The sequence below is a fragment of the Spermophilus citellus genome (assembly GCF_964194105.1).
Source record: "Spermophilus citellus genome assembly, chromosome: 11".
NCBI classification, from domain to species: Eukaryota; Metazoa; Chordata; class Mammalia; order Rodentia; family Sciuridae; genus Spermophilus; species Spermophilus citellus.
Genome location: NC_138192.1, coordinates 131,683,053 through 131,701,518, shown reverse-complemented (window position 1 = coordinate 131,701,518; position 18,466 = coordinate 131,683,053). Strand labels below are relative to the sequence as shown.

Below are 18,466 nucleotides of genomic sequence, written 5' to 3'. Positions count from 1 at the left end.
ACAAAGCAAGGCTGAGCTTCCACTTCTGGCCTGGCCAGTGGCCACAAGTTGCTGCGAGGTTCCTGTTCCCATGACGGTTAACCACCCCAAGTGTTCCCAACTGCATCTGTGTCTCTCCAACAGTTAGGCACCACGTGGCTGGGTCCCTTGCATCCGGGTAAGGACAGGGGCCCTGCACAGAGTGGGTCTCAGAAAACCTGCTCAACTCCTGGGCAGCACCTTGTCCTGTTCACCAACCCCAAAGCACAGCTCCCCCAGGAATCTCCTCTTCCTCCAACCCCAGAGCACAGCTCCCCCAGGAATCCTCCTCTTCCTCCAACCCCAGAGCACAGCTCCCCCAGGAATCCTCCTCTTCCTCCTAGTCAAGACACACCCACTGCCTCAGGCTCTGCAGGGAGGCAAGGCTCTTGGGATGGGGTGAACTCCAGTGGTCAGCTTGCCCAGTCTCTTGCTCTCCAGCCCCACACTCAGGTCACGAAGGCCGCAGAACCCCCCCCACTTCACTGGGTCCTGTCTCCCTCCAGGACCCCGCAGCTCCCCATTGTTGAGGGGTAAGCCTGTGCCTCTCAAGGCAACTGGAACAATGGAGCCGGGAGTGGCCCAAAGCCACATCCTGTTTGGCCTTGCCTGGGTCCACCAAGCCAATGTCCCACAGGAAGAAAAGGACTTTGGGATCAGGATTTCGGCAGGGATCCTGTGAGGCCTGAAGAAGGAAATGGCCCACTGGGAGGTGAGCCACCCGGCCAGGGAGTACAATGCGGACAGGCGGCCAGCTCCGGGCCACGTGGGCACAGGACGGAGGAGGCTGGCCCTGCAGGGAGAGCGGGTGCCTGGGCCTGCACCCTCACCTGCCCCCATGTCCAGCAGCAGACCCGCTGGGCCAAGGAGAAGCCCTCCTCCAGACAAGGCGAGAAATAAAGGTACGAACGGATCCCGGTGAGGGGAACTGCCCAGCGACACCAAGACCGTGGCTAACAGGCCCCTGGTCCAGGAAGGGGGGGTCACAGGGGGCAGCGATGCCCCAGAGTCCAGCACCCTACACATGCAGGTCTCCTCCAGAGAGGCCCCCACACCTGTCCTTGCAAGTGCTGAGGAGCGGGAAAGGGATGTCCCTCCAGCACAGCTCTTCTGTGTGTTCCTGAGGGCCTCCCTGGCGCTGGTCTGCAGCCCTCCCAGTGGACCAGGGTCCCAATTGTGTGGCTTCCCTTTTCACAGCTCCCGTGGTTCTGAGCTGACCAGGAATATGCACCTATGGCCCAGAAGGCCTCCAAAATGCCTGCATGCTGACCAATGCCCAACGTCCTCAGGAGAGCAGGCCAGGTGGTCAACCACCCTGCATGGTCTGAATGGGCCACCCCACTCACCTAGAGCAGGAAAGGTCTGTGTGAACAGCAGCTGGAACTACACCTGTCCCACCAGAGCCGCCATGGGAGCAGTGGGCAGAGCAGGCTCTGGGCTGGGGTTTCAGAGCTGAGCAGCTCCTCCCTGGCCCTGGGATGTGGCCATGTAGAGGTTCATGAGGGTGACACATCTTATTGCACCAGGCGTAGAGGGCATAGAGGGATGACCTGGAGTGCTGGGCCCATGTGGAAGCCCAGGAGGGCTGTGGAACGTTCTGCCCTCAGGCTCTGCCTTCAGGATGGGCTGGCGTGGCCCTTCTGGCTCTGTTTTCAGGGACAGCTCAGTACTGCCCCCGCCCAGGGCATCGACATGCTTTCATAGCACAGAGAAAGCTGGGGCTGCCTTGCTGGCCCAGCCCCTCCCCCGCTGGCTGTTCCCTGGGGGGCTCTGGGAGGAGGGAAGGAATCTGAGCTGGTCCCAGTGTTTGGACTTTCACCACAGCTGGCCCTGCCCCGTCGCTGACTCGTGGCGATTTGTAACGGGGATCATAATAAAACACCCCAATTAGAGGCCCTGTGAGTGCCCCTGGCACACGCCTCAGCCCTGGCTTTGGAGCCAGCCCAGCACGGCCCTGCAAGCAGCTGCCCTTCATGGGGTTGCAGGGCCAGGAAGGGAGACTGTTGGAGTGAGACGGGGGTCCGTGCAGCCGGGTGTGTGGGAACCGAGCCTGCCCGGCAGAGCAGCTGGCTGGGAGCCCCTGGAAGCAGGTGTTTAGTTGCAGGTGACTTTCCTGTCCCTGAGACACAGTAGTGACCTCAGCAGCACGCGGGATCAGGTGCTCTGCCTGGCGTGGCTGCCCTGCTCCCTCTGCGGGTGGGTGGCCAGTCCCAGGAGGTCCAAGGCCTTGTGCTGAGGTCACAGCAGTGGGACTCAAGCCCAGAAGTCTGGCCACACCAGAGTGCGCTGTCCCTTACCTCCCGGTGCTGTGGCGCCACCGCCCTGCCTGGGACCCACGTAGTCCGGATTGGAATTCGACCAGGGAGGTGGGCAGCATGGGTGCCTTCAACTCTCATTTGGAGAAGCGGAGGCAGGAAGCCAGTCACTGGAGCTGTGAGGGACAAACACTGACGTTCCATCTTGGCTCAAACCCTTCCCAGAGCTGCCCTTTGTTGAGGGGTCGGGTTTCCAGGACCCAACAGAAACTGATCCGTGCGCAGCAGCTGTGGCTCCAGCCCTGAGGTCCGTGCCTGGGGCGTAGTGGGTGGCTGTCCCTTCTAGGGCCGGGGGCCTGCCTTTCGTTCAGCTGCCCATGTGAAGAACACTTGCAGACTCCAGGAACCTCTCCCAAGTACCCTGTTAAGGGACCGCTGCAGAGGACCAAAGTCACCCTGGTGTCACCCACCTGGCCAGGATTATGTACCGGGCCAACTGGGCAGGGCAAGTGGTGTCTGAGGTGCTGGTTAAATGCAGACTGAATTATTGCCTTCATCCTGCCACTCAGATGCCAGGTTCTGCGTAGCCAACCTAAACGCAGGGGCAGGGGGGGGCAGGAGCGCAGGAGGTGCAGGGTCTCGCACAGGAGCTCTCTGCTCAGAGAGGGAGCAAGGGGCCTGGAGAAGCTGGTAGCAGAGGCTACACAGGTGACCAAGGTCGACACCTTGATAAGCCACGCTGACAGGGTGATGCAGTGAGAGCAGCAACACCTTCCTCCCCAGAACCTGACCCCTGCCCCCGGCAGGGAGAACCTCGGAGGCTCCAGGATGAGGGGGCACCTAAGGCACATCAAATGTCAGCTCGTCTCCGTGGGCAGTGCAGCCTCGCAGCCCCAACCCAGGCTTCAGAGAAGAGCAGGGCTTGAGCTGGGCCAAGGACCAGTCCTGTCTGCCCAGGAGGGCGAGAGCCCTGTCCATCTCTCCAGAAGCTGAGTCTGCAGGTCTGGAACTGCCGCCCTGCACGGTGGTCAATCCCTCCTCTGCACCTGACTTCAAGGCAGAGCGCTGCAGCCATTTCTGCAAAGTGAGGCCGGGAGTCACTGAGATGGCGCCAACTCTAATCTGAAGAAGACAGGAAAGGAAACGAGGCTACAGCAGGGTGCACACCCCAGGAGGCCTCTCCCGCTAGGCCACCAAAGGGTCCCCAAGGGGCACTGAACAGAGTTCCCCCAATGGCATCCACCTCCTGCTCAGGATGGCAGCACGGCCAGATGGCCTGCAGGTGACTTCAGCGTTGCCTACAAATGCTGTTCTGTGTCCAGTCAGTGGCCAAAGCAGGTTGCAAAACTGAGCACAGAGGACTCCAGTTTAAAGAACAATGTCTACATGGTTCATCTCACAGTAAGGGAATTACAAGGAATCCCTTTCACTGCTGTTCCTCCTGAACACCCTTCAGTGTCACCAGAAGGTTTGTGTTCCCAGAGTTCAGGCTGCACCGGAAGGCTTTCCGTGAGCTCTTCACGTCACCATGAGTCATGTCGACACTTCAAGTGCTATGCAAGGGTGCAGGGGGCTTTGGGAGCAGTGCAGGAAGAGGCCCCTGCAGAAGTACCCCCGCTTCATGTGCTGACACAGAAATCCGCTCCCTACACAGATGTGCGCTGGGAGAAAACACACACTGGGACAAAGTCTGAAACAGGGCACCCGGGTTTTAATTTTTTCCACCAGGTATTTTTGTACCTGTAAAGAAAAAGACCTATTACCCAAAAACCTTCACCGAAAATGTGTTTGAAAGAAGGCCAAAGAGCATGCTAAACCTCGTCATCTCCGAGGAACTCGAGATCACAATGGAGCGGCTCACACCCATTAGCAGACTGCTATAAAAAATAAAAACATAATAAATAACAAATGCTGGCAAGGATGCGAGAAAAGGCCCCGTGCACCAAGGGGATGTGAAGTGACGGGCTGTTCCAAAAAGGTTTGGAAGCTCCTATTTAAAAACAAAAAAACACTGGGAACAGATTTGGCATGTGATCCGCGATCCTGCCCCTGAGCAAATGCCCAGGGCATCGAGAGCAGGGCATCCTGGGTATTTGGGCACACCCAAGTTCACAGGGGCAGTACTCAACCAAGACAGAACCAAGTGTCCCCAGGATGGATGGGTAAACAAACACACAACCAGCCAGAGAAGGCACAGATGCCACCACACAGGAGACCCTGGAGGACAGAAGGCTCAGGGAGGAAGCCAGATGATCCATCTCAAGGTGGACCCTGCAGAACGGGGCTGGGAAAGGGGCTGGGCGCAGTTCCAGTGTGGTTCTAGGGTCACGGCCGCACAGCAATGAACACACTGGACACTAAAGGAGGCTAGGAGGGGGCACGCCGTCTTTCGCCTGCAAGAGAATGAAAGGCTGATGATAAAGCAGAGGCCAGGGAGGAGCCCATCTTGTTTCCTCCCATGGCTTCCGAGGCCTTGTGCAGCCATTCAAAGTAGCCACAAGCTGTCACTGCAGGGGGCAAAAGTGAGCTGGGTCCCCAGAGTCAATGAAACAGAAATGGATCCCACAGGCAGGGAGCCTGAGCACAGACCCTGCAGGCTGGGAGACGAGCTGGCAGAGGAGGCGGCTCATTTCTCACTGTCTACCTGCCGGTGGTGTCTGGAACGTTCCAAAGGCATTGGTTATTCCTTGGCTGAAACAATTTCTGTGCACACAAGTTCTGAGAAACCATCATCTCAGGAATGACAGGCTCAAGACACATGATGCAGGGGGGCGGGAAGGCCCAAGCCATCTCCAAAGATGCTCTCAAAATGCAAAAGGCAGGCCCCACCCCCGAATCCTAGGAAGGGACCTGAGTGACATTTTCAACCTCCCGGGTGATCCTGAGGCACACCCTGGGCTCAGCCAAGGTTTAGAGATGGGCCCGGCCTTCCTTAAAGTCAAGGGCAAAGGAAAGGTGCCCCCAGGCCTGACCCTGTCAGCGGGACCTAAAACAGGACCCTGGGAGACAAGGGGAGCTGCCGTGGGGACCAGGGGAGTGACAGTAAGGCAGAAAGCTGAGGGCAGGAAGGCCGAGGGTCACACACAAGCTTTGCAGAAGGGACTCAGATGGCACCGAGACCAGGCCCGAGGCTGTGGGAGTGTGCCGGCCAGGTGGCCAGAAGCCATGCGGCTGGCTGGCAAACTTGTGACACAAGAAAGTCCCTGGAAGACTGCAGGCTAGAGTGGTGGGCAAAGGTCAAAGGCCAAGGCAGCTGTGCGGGCACACTCAGGCACTCTGCACACGAGCCACGTGAATCAAGGAACCCAAGAGTGAAGAAAAGGGGGCCTCAGAGCCGCAGGACACAGGTGCTGCGGCACACGCGGTCACAGCACCCGTGGTAACACCAACACTCCAAGCTTAGAGAAGCTGGGCTCTCAGGGGGGCTCTGGGCGTCAAGGTGGAGGCTGGTTCTCACCCCAGGGCCACTCACAGACCAGGGCTTACTGCAGGAGACTGAAACCATCCATGAAATACTGCAAATCAGATATCCTAAGTGACACACACACAGAAAAGCCTCAAGACAGCATATCTAACAATAAAAATGGAAACTTCTCAAGGACGGCTCCCTCAAGGTCATGGGGAGAGAGGCTGAATGTCTGAATGTCCTCCTAATTAAAGCCAACGACTAGCCAGGCACCATGGTGCACACCTGTGCTCCCAGAGACTCAGGAGGCTGAGGCAGGAGGGTTGCAAATTTGAGTCCAGTCTCAGCAATTCAGCGAGACCCTGTCACAAAATAAAAAAGGGCTGAAGGGCAGGGGTGTGGCTCAGAGGTACGGCACCCTGGGTTTCATCCCCAGCACCACAAATAAATAAACAAACATAAACAAAGCCACCGACTGAGGGTCAGAGCCTCTTCTCCAGGCTGGACATATTTGGTGGACCCTGTCCACATGAAATGAAACTAAACAAAATGATTCAGGACGGGGACAATCAAAGGAACACTGAAAAAAGTCAAATTCAGGGCTGAAAACATTAAACGTGCACAGGAGAACTTTCACACTGACAAAACTGTGAGATGTCAAAAATATGCAGTCATCACACTGAAAGAACCCCCAAAATGAGGAAAATAGTGCCTGCTCACAGAAGCCAAGCTGGACAGCCCGACAGGACGCAGGGCAGGCAGGACGCAGGGCAGGCAGGACGAAGGGCAGGCAGGACGCAGGCCAGGCAGGACACAGGGCAGGCAAGATGAAACAGCCTCATCAAGGAGTTAACCCCGTCCATGGTACCTCTCCCCATCCCAGAGAACACAGGAACAATCTGACACAGAGTCCAAACAAAATCCCAATGGACCCCCCCGAAGCAGGACAGGACCCCAATCAGCCCCAGTGAAAGGGTCCTAGAGGTCAACCAGGTGAGGAGGGACAGTGTCCAGTTGAGGAGGGCACCGGAACAAACACCAGAAGCTCCCACAACCCCTGACCCCCTACCTCCTGGTTCTAAAGACCTTCCAACTATTCCCTCTGAGCAGAGCTCCAAGATCTAGAGAGGAAACACCTAGAACATTCCATCAGTCATCACTGTTAATCACAGGGCTGACTCGACAGCCTGTAGGATCACAGCCTGGGTAGTTTCACCCCTTTGCTCCATCAGCTGTGGACCCATGGGAGCCAAGTGGCCCAGAGGATGCCACCTTCACCTGAGCAAGGGAAGCGGCCCACAGGTGCCCTGGCCCCGGGTGGGAAGCTCTGGACACGGCTAATCCAAGGAGCACCAAGGAGATGTCCCAGGCAGGTGCCTAGGCTGCAGTGATCTCTAAAACACCCACCACGCAGGGTGGGGAGGGTCTGCCACGATCATGCTGACCTGTGCCAGGCTGTGCGTCAGGTACTGAGGTGCACAAGGAATCACACCCTGCTCAGAAGCAGGTGGGCAAGGCATGCCTCTGACCCCGGGATCAAGGGCACCGGGGTGGGCAGTCCCCTGCTTTCATCCACCCCATGACATTCCGTGGAAGGCCTCTCATTCTTCATGGAATTTGGAGACATGGCGCCCAGTGTGGGGCTGAACCTGGCTCCTCCGCCTCCCAGCTCAGACACCCCTCAATGCTTTGTGCCCCAGCCCATCTGTTAAACAAGATGGCAGCAGCCCCCCCCCATATGTTGTAAATGCCAGGCACTTCTAGACCAAAAGCTGAGGATGCCAGGTGGCTCCTCACAAGGCCACTGAGGGCCCACCGCTCTGACCACCAGGAGCCTAAGAGGTGTGTGCTGTGCGGGAACCAGGGACAGCCCAGAAGCCATCTACCACAGTCCAGTGTGGGCTGAACTGAGCAGAGTGTTAACTCCTCTCCCTCGCAGGCTGCGGGCACATTAGCCTGGCCCCAGGGACATGAGGACTCCTGTAATTCAAGAGTGCTAAGGGGGTCAGAATGGCATCGAGGGCTCAGGCATCCCAGACGCAGAGCCAAAGAGTCACAAGAAACTGGACACGAGATGCCAGTGCCTCTTGCCCTTGGCCCCCTCCGTTACCATCTGGGCCTACGTGCCACACACGGCAACCCCACTGTCAGACACTTGCTGGGCCCCTGGACACACCCGCTGTCCTCTGGGTTCCAACTCTGCCTTCAGCAAAAGTGAACACCGCCACATTTTGGAGACTCTGTGTGCAAGACCTTGGCACAGGGACAGGCTGCGGGGCCTTCCCAGCTACTGTGCCCCCCACTGAACACCTTAAATGTATGGTTTGTTCTGTTTCCTGAAAGACAAAGGGAGGGGTGGGAGTGTGCAGATGACCAAGGGGGCCCTCTACATGCCCAAGCTCACGCGCCAACAGCAACCGCTGGTCTGTCCCCTCTCGCCCTGACTTTGAGCTGCAGGAGGTGCCTGTGCACAGCTCCCACAGCACAAGCTGAAAGCAGAGGAGGACTGCGAACGAGCCCCTCATTCTCTGTGACCCCGCATTCTCTGTCACGGCGCCCAAGGTTCCCAGGAAGCCTGACTTTCCAGCCTTTGTTCCCAAGAAGCCTGACTACGGGGGCAGCAGGCGGGCACTTTGTTCCCAGGGAGCCGCTGGCCTGCTACTCAGCCCCCCAGTGGAGCGCTCACCCGGGGGTCACTGCTCTCCCCACTGTCCTGCTCAGCAAAGTAACCCCTCCTCTTCCCGGGGTAACAACCAAACTCCCCATTTAGCAAACAGCCAATTTCTAGAAAATTTCACTAATGACAAAAAACAACACTGGTGTTTATGACATCGCTTTCCAGCTTTTGTCACCTCCTCTGAGCCCTGACAATGGGTGGCTCTGCTCTGGGCATGCTCTGGACAGCTGCTTTGGGGGGGGGGGCAGGGGCTGTGAAGTTCCCCACAAGAGGCGGGATTAGCCAGTGGACAGGAATCTCCTGGGTGGCCAGTGAGCCCCGGCTCCTCGGCACTTCACACAGGCAGAGAAGGTGGCAGTCAGGGAATCTGACGAGGGCCACCATGGGGGCAGCCAGGCTGTGGTGGGGGGGAGGTGCGCTGACACCGGCCCTGCTGGACCCCTCGGGCAGGTTTCGGCTAGACAGTGGGCCTTCCACTCTTCAAAGCCTTCCTCTGTCTGGGGTACAGAACACCGTGGCTCCTGTGGGCCTCGGACTGAGAGCTTAGTTTCCCAGGTGTTGTTTTTGATAACAAATGTAACTTTGAAGAACTGTGCAGAGTGGACATTTAATTGGGATGATCTGATGAAATCTCAATGACAGGCCCAGAGGGGTAAGTACATGTGTGGGTCACTTACCCCAGGAGCCCTGGGAGGGGCCAGCTCCACTGCAGGGGGAGCCAGGCTGTGAGGAAGGGACCCAGGGTGACAAGTGTTCTGCTGGGTCGCCTCCTGGCTAGGTCACCCCCTGGGCAGCTCCCTGGTCAGGACACCCCCGGCTAGGTGACCTCCTGGGTAAGATCACACCCAGCCTCTCAGGTCACGCTCACACATCTGATCAAGTATTCCCAGTGGCCTTAGACGGAAGTTCAAAGCTGATCAAAGCTCAGAAGGGCCCGTCTGACCAGCCACCTGCCTCTGGCGCCCTTCCCAGGGCTCTCAGAAAGCCATTGCCGCTGTTTGTTTTGGTTCCTTGAACTCACCCAGCCACCCTCCCCAAACCCCTCCAAACTCCCCAGCACACCCACCCACCTCCTGGCCTCTCGTCCCTTCACTGAGGGGGGTTTTCAGGGAAGCCGGCCCTGACCCCAGGACCACCCCGTGAACCCTGGCCTTCTCCCCTTGGGTACCAAATGCCCTCTCCTAAGCTGTGGCCAATGCCCTGAAGGCAGAGGCTGTCTGGTGGTCCCCCACCCACTCCGCTCAGAGCCAAGCCATGAAAGAGCTCGAGTTAAACATGAGCTAACGAAGGGCAGGGAGCCAGCGCTGCACCCCAGCTCTTACAAAGGGGTCAGCGCCCAGCCTGCCGAGGAGCAGCTGCACTCGAGCCCACAGTACTAATGAGCTGCAAGGGTGTAGGAAACGCAGACAGCCCCTCACTCTTGCTGGGGTTTTACGAGGCCCTCAAAGTACTGCCTCATGTTACCGATAGGTGCATGACTCACGGACACAGTGGGTGCCAAAACCACGCTCAGGAGATGGACCAGCCAAAAAATATTCGAACCATAAATTAGTTTTCCTCCCTTGCCAGAAAGAGGCCTGCGACACCAGACCACAGGCAGAATTCAGAATCACGACCACCGTCAGTAGGAAGTAGTAAGAACCCGCCCCTCTCAGCGAACCCCAAGTCCGAAAATCAAGCCAGGGCCACCCCCAGTGCCAAGGGGACTGCAGCCCACCGTGTCAGAGCTGATCAAGCCACACAGCCCGCGAGGCCCTCCTGAAACCCAGCAAGACCCTGGAGAAGCTCCGGGCCCGGCTGTCCAAGATGAACGCGCTGGAATCATCACCCCCCCCCCCCCCGCGCTGAGGGGAGTGGGCCTGCAGACCCCGCAGAACCTGTGCACCCTGGGATCCAGAGACACAGTCCCCCCAGAGGGTCCTGAAGCCCCCCAGGTTTACATCCGACCAAAAACCGCCCTGCCCCCTGCCCTTGGGGCTCCTCTGCTCAGCGAGGATACATTCACCACCCACCCAGGACTGCGCACTGGGAAGTTCTGCACAGGCCGAACAAGGAAAGGGACACTCCAGGGGACCCCAGCCACAGACCTCATAAGGCCTGGGCACCTTTGTTGCGAGGACTTGCTCAACAGAGGGACACCCACACACTCTGACACTGGAAGTGCGGGTGCAAATCTGTGTGTGTTCCTCCAAAAGGGTCACCATTGTAGATGGAAGCTCAGCGCTCGTTCAACACGCGGACCACGCTTGCTTGAAATCACCGTGTGCCAGGAACACGGAGGCCCCTTTTGCACCAGCCCACCTGGTCTGCAAGGCCTGTGCTCACGTGTGAAAACTTCCAACGGCAGAATACCTAGAGGACCCACCCTGTGAACTTCTCCCAAAGAGCTCCAATGTTTCCAAAGTCAACATGTAAGTATTTGAGGGGGAAAAAAAACCCACTAAATTTAAAAGGGTTTTTGAGAAAAAATAAATTTTTACCGGTAAAGTACTCACACTAGACACAGTGCTTTCCCATGAGAAGGGGGAACCCCAGGTGCTCAGGCAGGTGGGCACTCTTCATGGGGGGCTCAGAAGCCCCCAGCAGCCTTCTGGTCCTTCCACACTGCCTCCGGAGCACACTCACCCCAGGACTGGGGGCTGCAGAGCCACCTGCCAGCTCTGTCACTCACAGGTCTGCCCAAAGAACTTGAGTAACAAAGTAACCATTAAAGGTCAGACTGGACACCTAATATCAAACCCAACATTGCTCAGGTCTAATGCTGAGACCTCCCTGGCCAGGTTGCCCACTGACCAGGGCACCTGTCTGCCCACAAAACCTGTTCACTCGACAATTAGGAATAAACTGGGGGGCACACACAAGGTTCACTCCACAGGTCACCAACAGCTGTCAGCTGATAAGTAGAGGCCCAAAGGGGCATAAGGACACAGCCAAATTCATGGGGGACAATGTGGGGATATTATGTAATCCCACCCAAATCTCCCACCTGCAGGTCAGTACCATGATCACCACTGTGCAGGCCAAGGCCAAGCCTCGGTCAAAACCAGAGGCCAAAGATTCACACAGGGTGGAAAAGCCCTGGCTCTTTTTCTGTCACAGCGGAACCCCCAAATTAAACAGACCCCCAAAAGGGCCACTGGAGAGATCACCCGGAAGAAGAGCTTGTCTAGCCACTGGGACAGGCAATGCAGCCACTGTCCCACAGGGTGGCATAGCAGGATGACAGCCAGTCTCCTAACTCTCAGGAAGGCTTCCCTGGGGACTGTCCCCTCATCTCTGAGGGACCACAAAGAGCCACCTGCAGAGGCTGTCAAAGCCTGACAGATGCAGGGAGAATCTGAAGTCACAGAAAAACTCTTGTGCTATAAAGGGCAACCTCCTGTTCCCAAACCCTCGGATCCTGATGGAACCCTTCTGAGATCAGGAGGCTTGGTAGAACACAACGCAAGTGTGTGCCCTAGGAGAGCTGCAGAGACCCCCAAGGCTAGTAACTGGCCACCCGCAGCCACACCCCCACTGTGGGCCTCAAGGGGGTCCAGGTTCAAATTCCGCCCCACATGGTGAAGGCCATCCCTCAGCAGCTGCCCAGCACCTGACAGGAACAGAGTGGTCCTCTATAAACCCCTTGATCACAGACTTGTGAAAATGCAAGAGAATAAAAGAAAAACGCGGCTTTGGGAAGGGCGAGGGGAGAGCAGATGTGGTGGGCAAAACCTGGGAGCATGTTCACCAGGGCCCCCACCCGCAAACCGCCCACGCAGGGGCACAGGCCCTGAACCCAGCGCTGCACACAGACTGTTTCTGTGTACTACAGTGGCTCCAACTTCAGGGAGAAGTGGAGTTTCCATTTATGCCCAGGGCAAAGAAACACTCCAAGCCACTGCCTATCAAAGCTATGATTCTCAGGTGACTTTAAAGTGCTTAATGCACGCGCATTTTTCAACTACTCCATTTGCCTCTTTGTATCCTAAAGCTATTAGAAATTCAAATCCTTTTACAAAGGGCATTAAGTGGAAAATGGGTAAACAAAGGCAGGATAAGCCTGCCTGAATTAAAAATTAGACTGCAAGCAACTCTGGTGATGGCCCCTTGGCAGCATTCACAAGTAAGCAGATTACTACTCCTAAGCCCAAATCGCAACGCCAGAAATCACTCTGGTCACATACTGTAAGTTTTAAAATGTCAAGAGGCCTATGAAGAGAATATTGGAGTTGTCACTGGATGGTCTGATGAAGTCACCACCCTGTTTTCTCTTGGCAGGCCTCCCTCTCTCGGCCGGTTCCTCCAGCCCACCCAGGTGCACTGCCTCCGAGGGCCTACTGTGCACAGAGGACCTCAGAAGTGAACAGCAGCCCTCACCCAAAAGGCACCAGGAAGCGCGGCTCTGCCCGCAGGAGTCAGGGAGCTCTGCCTGCCTGGGGAGGCTCAGCTGGGCACTTGATCTCCACTCTCTCTTCTTTCTTCTAGAAGCTTCCCCACTACCACAATTACATGGTTCTTACAAGCCAAACCTAGGGACCCTAGGAACCTCCAGGCCCCCATTACCCAGAACTGTCCGGTTGGCACAGGGGTCCCACTGTTCTCGTGGGCTTTAGGGACAAAACACTGTTCTCCCAGCTGCCTCTGCCCGGACACCCCCCAAGCCTTCCTGCCCACCCTCATGGCAAGGCACTGGCTCTTGCTTTTCCCGCTAAGACTCCCACATGGAGCCCCTCCTCCCTCAAGGCTCCAGTCCTCTCTCCAAGGGTCCTTCCCTGCCCTGAACACAATCACCCGAGACCTGGTGCCTGCCTAAAATCTGCACCCAGAGCCCTTGCTTACCCCTGCCCAGCCCAGATCTGAAGACCTGGCCCTGAGGTCAAAGGGCACTTCCCTGGCCATGCTGACCATCTCCCAAGAAAGCACTCACATTTTAAGATGATTTTGCTGCTAATTATGACAGAGAAAAAGTAATCCACTTACGTGTGAAACTAAGCTCAAGGACTTATGAAGTTCTCAGCTATGGCCCACGAAGCGTGAAGTCGGTCCTTTCTCCAGCTGGACGGCCCCAGGAAGCCTCTCCAGAGATCAGCTCCTCACACCCACCCAAGGACTAAGGGCTTCTTCTGGGCTCCATCCACCCCTTCCTCCTCTGCACCAGCGAAAGCAAACAAAGCCACGCCAGGCCCCTGAAGTGAGGCAGGCAGCGGGCAGCTGGGGGTGGGGGGCTGCCTGCCTCTCCCCACCGGGAGCCTCTGTTCAAGGCAGGCCTCAAACACTGGCCAAGCCGGCCCTGAACACAACTTCTCCCCTTCCTCATGGTCCTCACGCTGAATTCACAGAGCATGGCCTGGGGGACTTGCCAGGAGCTTCTCAGCGATGCCCCTGTCCTTGTCAGCAGACATGGCCCCAGCACAAGGCAGGCCATTAGGCCATGGCCACAGGAGGGGGTTGGTCCCCACCGCCATTCACTATTTAGACATGCCACTGGCCCACACCTGGCTTGCCACCAGCTGTGGCGGGAGTGTTTACACCACAGAAACCAGCAGGTGCGCCACCCAGGCTCTGGGGCTCATCTTCCAGAGCAGGTTCCTGGCACACACCTGGCTCCGACCCTTCATGGGAAGCTAGAAAAGCTTGATTCAGGCCTGCAGGCTTCAGTCGGCTCCCACGTTCCCAAGAATGGGGGGATGGGGAAGATTTAGTAAGAAGTTGGAATCATAAATCCCTTTTAAAGAAAGGATTCTTTTCAATCTGTTCAGAAGAGTTGGCTAACAGGCCTCCGCAGGGCTCCCCCGAGATAAGCCTCTATAGAGCAGATAAGAATAATCTCATTAGTATGTCATTCGTTTTGATTGCGAAGAGGTGGAACCCTTATCTTACATCTTCCTATAATCTCCTCCTAGTGACTGGTCTGCCCAGGTCACTTCCTCAAGGTACAAGAGGACTGCAGACCAGATCCGAGTTACCCCAACTTCAAAGCAGGCTCTTCTGTGTAGACCCACTTGCTGCTGCAGACGGCGGAGGCGGCCCTCCCCTCCGAGGGCTGAGGAGTTGTGCAGACATCGCAGATTACATCACCTCCAAGCAGAAGCTTGTCTAACTGTGTAGGGGAAGCGCCACTCTGCCATTTCCACACCTGTCCTAATGCTCCCAAATGTATAACGGAGGACATCTGTTTCTTTATTTCAGCACCAGGAGACGTGGCTGAGAGCTCCGGGACCTGGGCAGATCCGGTTCTGAACTGCCAAGTTAGAGGGGTCACCCAAATACTCACAGCTTCCCTGAAAAATAAAACCCTCCGGTATCTGTGAGAACTAGAAAGAGTGCACACCTGGCTTGGAGGAGGGGGAGTCCCCAGTGAGTGACACTGACCTCTACCCTTAAAACACCCCAACGTTGAGTCAGATGAACCCGGCACCACTTGCTCCTGGAAGCCCATCTGCTTACTGACAGCTTAAGAAGGTGTCGCCCATCTGGCAGACAGAACAGGAGGTGGCGGGAATGCCCCCAAGAGACCTCAGCCCTTCCTTTCTGAAAAGTCCCAACCTTCAAGGCTAACTACTGACCACCCTTTCCCCAGAGCTGGTCCCTCTACCTCGGGTGTGTGGGTTACACAACAGGCGGATGCCCTCAGGCCTCTGAGTAGTGGCTTCCTGCAGGACACTGAATCAGGAGCTGGATTGTTCTCGGATGCCTTGGGGCTTGGTAAATTATTTTTTGTCACCCCTCTAAAGGGTAGTGGCTAAATGTGAGGCTCCCATTGTGCCAGGAGCTGAGGAGCCGAGGTTGCAAGTCTGGCTATCTGTTCGGTGACCTTTTCTCAATTCCTGGTTTCAGGCTGCAACCTCAGGACAAAGAAGTCCTGGTGCCTGTCTCCAGGGCCTTGGAAAATGTCGGGGAGGTGGGGGGCTGACCGTAATTCTCAGAAGAAAAATCACAACACAGCCCAAGTGGCAGATGAACTTGAAAATCACTGTGACAGGAAACCCAAAGAGCTAACTGCACTAGCTTCCACTGGGTGCCTCAAAACAAGGCTCCACGGAGGGTGCCACGCCAGGGTGAGGTCAGCAAGCAGAGCTCCGTGGCTCCTAACCTAGTCTGAATCAGGGGTTTGCTGAGGGAAGACCGGCCTGTGCCCCAGGAGGAAGACTGCGCGTCTGGGATTGGAGGATTCAAATCCAGGGACCTCCCAGAACCCAAGGAAGTAAACCCAACTCCCCACCGCCCATCTCATAATCGGACTAGAGCCCAACATTAGAATAAGAAGTAAATCTATTCAAACATCCCAGAGGGAAACAATTCCAGGCTGCCGATTTAGCAAAGAGAAATTCCAGGAAGACACCCCCTTCCTCCCTCACGGCAGAAAATTAGCAGCACCATGAGAAAATTTACACAATGGGCCCTACCAGGACACCTAAAAAGCAACTCACCCAGCCCACCTTCTGGGTCCTTCCAAATCCCAGTGTGAGCGTGGACTACACCCAGGCCAGATCTGAGTGCTGAGTGACAATGAAAAATGAAACTATCCGAGGAGGACCCAGGAGGAGGATCTTCCCGCTGCTTCCTGGGGGGAGAGGGAGAGGACAAAAGGCAGGCTCCGCTCCTCCTCCCCAGCTCGGCTGCAGGCACCTGGAACTCACAAACAGCATGGTGCCACTGACTGTTTTTAAGGACATTAAAGCGTGGTGCCTGAACCTCGGACTACAAGGGGGAAAGGCAAGCTCACAGAAGCCTCTCAGGCTTCCCCGCAGCTGGCCTCCGAGCTCCTCATTGTTCATTCAGTAAACAAGTGAGCGGTAAGACAAACCCCTGGGAAGCCAGGAGGTGCACCCTCTCCCCCGAAACCTCCAAGGCATTCCACAGGCCAAAGCCCATCAGGAACGTGCTGCGTGGGCCTCTTAATATCAGTGTCCCCTGACTTTAGGAAATCCACCCAGGGGCAGAGGCTGTGGTGGTGGAGGGGGTCTGAGAGCCCCAGCTTCCTCCAAACTCCCCACTTTTGAGGGATTTAGCCAGTGCTGAACAGGGAATCAGGAATGTGCTCCAGGTCCAGTGGACATGCCTGGGGTCTGTTTCCTGGGCAGAATATGCAGGTGGGGGAGGCAGCCTGTTTTATTGGATGACAATGTAGAACAGCAAAATGCTCCCCAGCACCTTGAAGTACAGCCGCTGTCCACCCAAGTATGTCAAAACGCTCTGCAAACCACCCATTAATTTTTATGGTGGCCTGAGAAGCAGATTGAGAATCATTACCATCATTTTTACAAGACAAGGAACCAAAACCACAGGGCGGGCTGAGAGGCACCAGGTCTACCCTTCTTTCCATCTGGGCTCAAGATTTCACACAGAACCCCTGCCCACTAGAAGGAGACTCTCAGCTTGCGTGGAGTGCTAATGCCAAAAACCCAAACTTTGGAGCTCTGAGACAATTACATTTAGAAGGGAGGGGAGGGCTGCATTAACAAATTTCTTTAGACAAGAAAGGCCTCTGTTGTAATTTGATTAAATCTGCAAGGCTGTGACCCCAAGAATGTACGTATTAAAGGCTGGTAGGAGCTGTTGGATCAGGATGGTTCTGTTTAATTCCATATTTTCCGCTCTGGAATACACTGCTTTTGTTATCAGGACAAAAGTTACCAGAACTTTATTATGATTGACATACCAATCAATGTACTTGCACTTGGAAAGAATAAACACGAATAAAATCCGGCACAATACTCCTTTTCAAATATCAATGATTAGTGGGGCTCCCCAACCAGCGCTACTACTCCCGGGCAGCACCTCAGGGCGCAGCACCCTCGAGAAGAGCCAACGCCAACTAGCCCCGGATCTGCACGGTTCGTGTCCCGATCTGCACGGTAGCGCCCCAGGAGGCACGGCCTGCCCTGGGCCAGGAGGCCCGGCACTTAACGCTGAAACCCTAACAGACACCAGCGGCAGCCGAGCGGGCTTCGCGGTAGACACCACTTGGAGAACAACGCGCCTCTATCCACGCCGGGCCCGCCCGCCGGCTGCAAGCGCTGTCACCTCGCTGCTGCTGGGTCACCGCCCGCCAAGCCAGAAACCGGAGTTTTCCATTTTATCCTCGACAAGGCTCTCCGAAGAAGTTGAAATGTGCATCGTCACCAAGTTTAAGCGGAACCGCGCGCCCTTCCCTCCTCCTCGGAATCGTGCCAGGGGTCGCCCAGACCCTTCCACGCCCTCCCGGTGCCCCTCGGCCCCCGCGAGCCGCGCGTGCCCCGGACTCGCGCCCTGAGCACGCGTCCGGTCGCCGCGGGGACGCCCCAGGGCCGCGAGTCTTGCAGACGCCAGCGCCCGGGAGGGGGTCGCCGCCGCTCTGGGGGCTCGAGCGCGCCTGGGGTCCAGGGCCTCGCCCGCCTGCCCGGGAGCGGGGGACGCGCGAGGCCGCCCCGAAACAGCCCCGTGCCGGCACCCAGGAGCCCAAACTCAGGCATCGGGGAGCGGTCGGCGCCCGCAGGGCAGTGCGATCTCGCCGAGACGCCCAGCGCGGCGGAGCGAGGCCCGAGGCGACCCGGCGCGCCGCCCCCAGGGCCCCAGTCCCCGGCGCCCCGCCGCCGCGCGCCTACCTGGTTCGCATGGCGTCCCCGCGGGCTCCTGCGGCGCTCTGGTCGTCCAGCGGCTCGCCCGGCCGGGGGCGCGCGCGGCTCCGGGAAGCACCGCGGCGGTGGCGAGGCGGAGAGGGGCCGGGACCGCCGCGAGTGCCCGGAGCGCTCGGCCCCCGCCCCGCGGGCGAAGGGGTGGCCCTGGGGGGGCGGGGCGCTGGGCGGGGCGGAGCGCGCGCGGACGCGGGAGAGGGGTGGTCCCGCGGGCCGGGCGAGCGCGGGGTGTGGCGGAGGAGGGGCGGGGCGAGCGCGGAGTGGGCGGGGCCGCAGCCTCCCTGGCGGGCTTGCCCGGGCTGGCCGCACCTCCAAAGCCCGCGACTGGGTTCCCGCCTCCGCGTTCGACCTCCAGCCGAAGTAGCTGGGTCGCGGCTGACCTGTATCTCGGTCCCTGGATGCGGCTCCAAGCGCAGCCTCCTGGCCGAGTTCCTGTGCCCCCAGCATAGGGTGACCCCAGGTAGGATGTCAGGTTGTGGGAACAAATGCAGAAGTTAAAAAGTAGAAACAA

General features: G+C 57.4%; 1 protein-coding gene across 3 annotated transcripts in view; it reads right to left on the bottom strand.

Annotated features, from left to right (window-relative positions):
* SH3BP4 (SH3 domain binding protein 4) overlaps positions 1-18,099 on the bottom strand; it is a 74,608-nt gene extending 56,509 nt beyond the window's left edge. Inside the window, exon 1 of one of the 3 annotated variants that reach the window (XM_081260581.1) lies at positions 17,926-18,099. The gene's annotated coding sequence lies outside the window, so the exon portion shown is untranslated. Of the gene's footprint in view, positions 1-1,364; positions 1,507-17,925 lie in introns of those variants that run through there. The other 2 variants (XM_081260577.1, XM_081260578.1) reach the window with 2 other exon arrangements.
* Between the last annotated feature and the right edge of the window lie 367 nt (positions 18,100-18,466).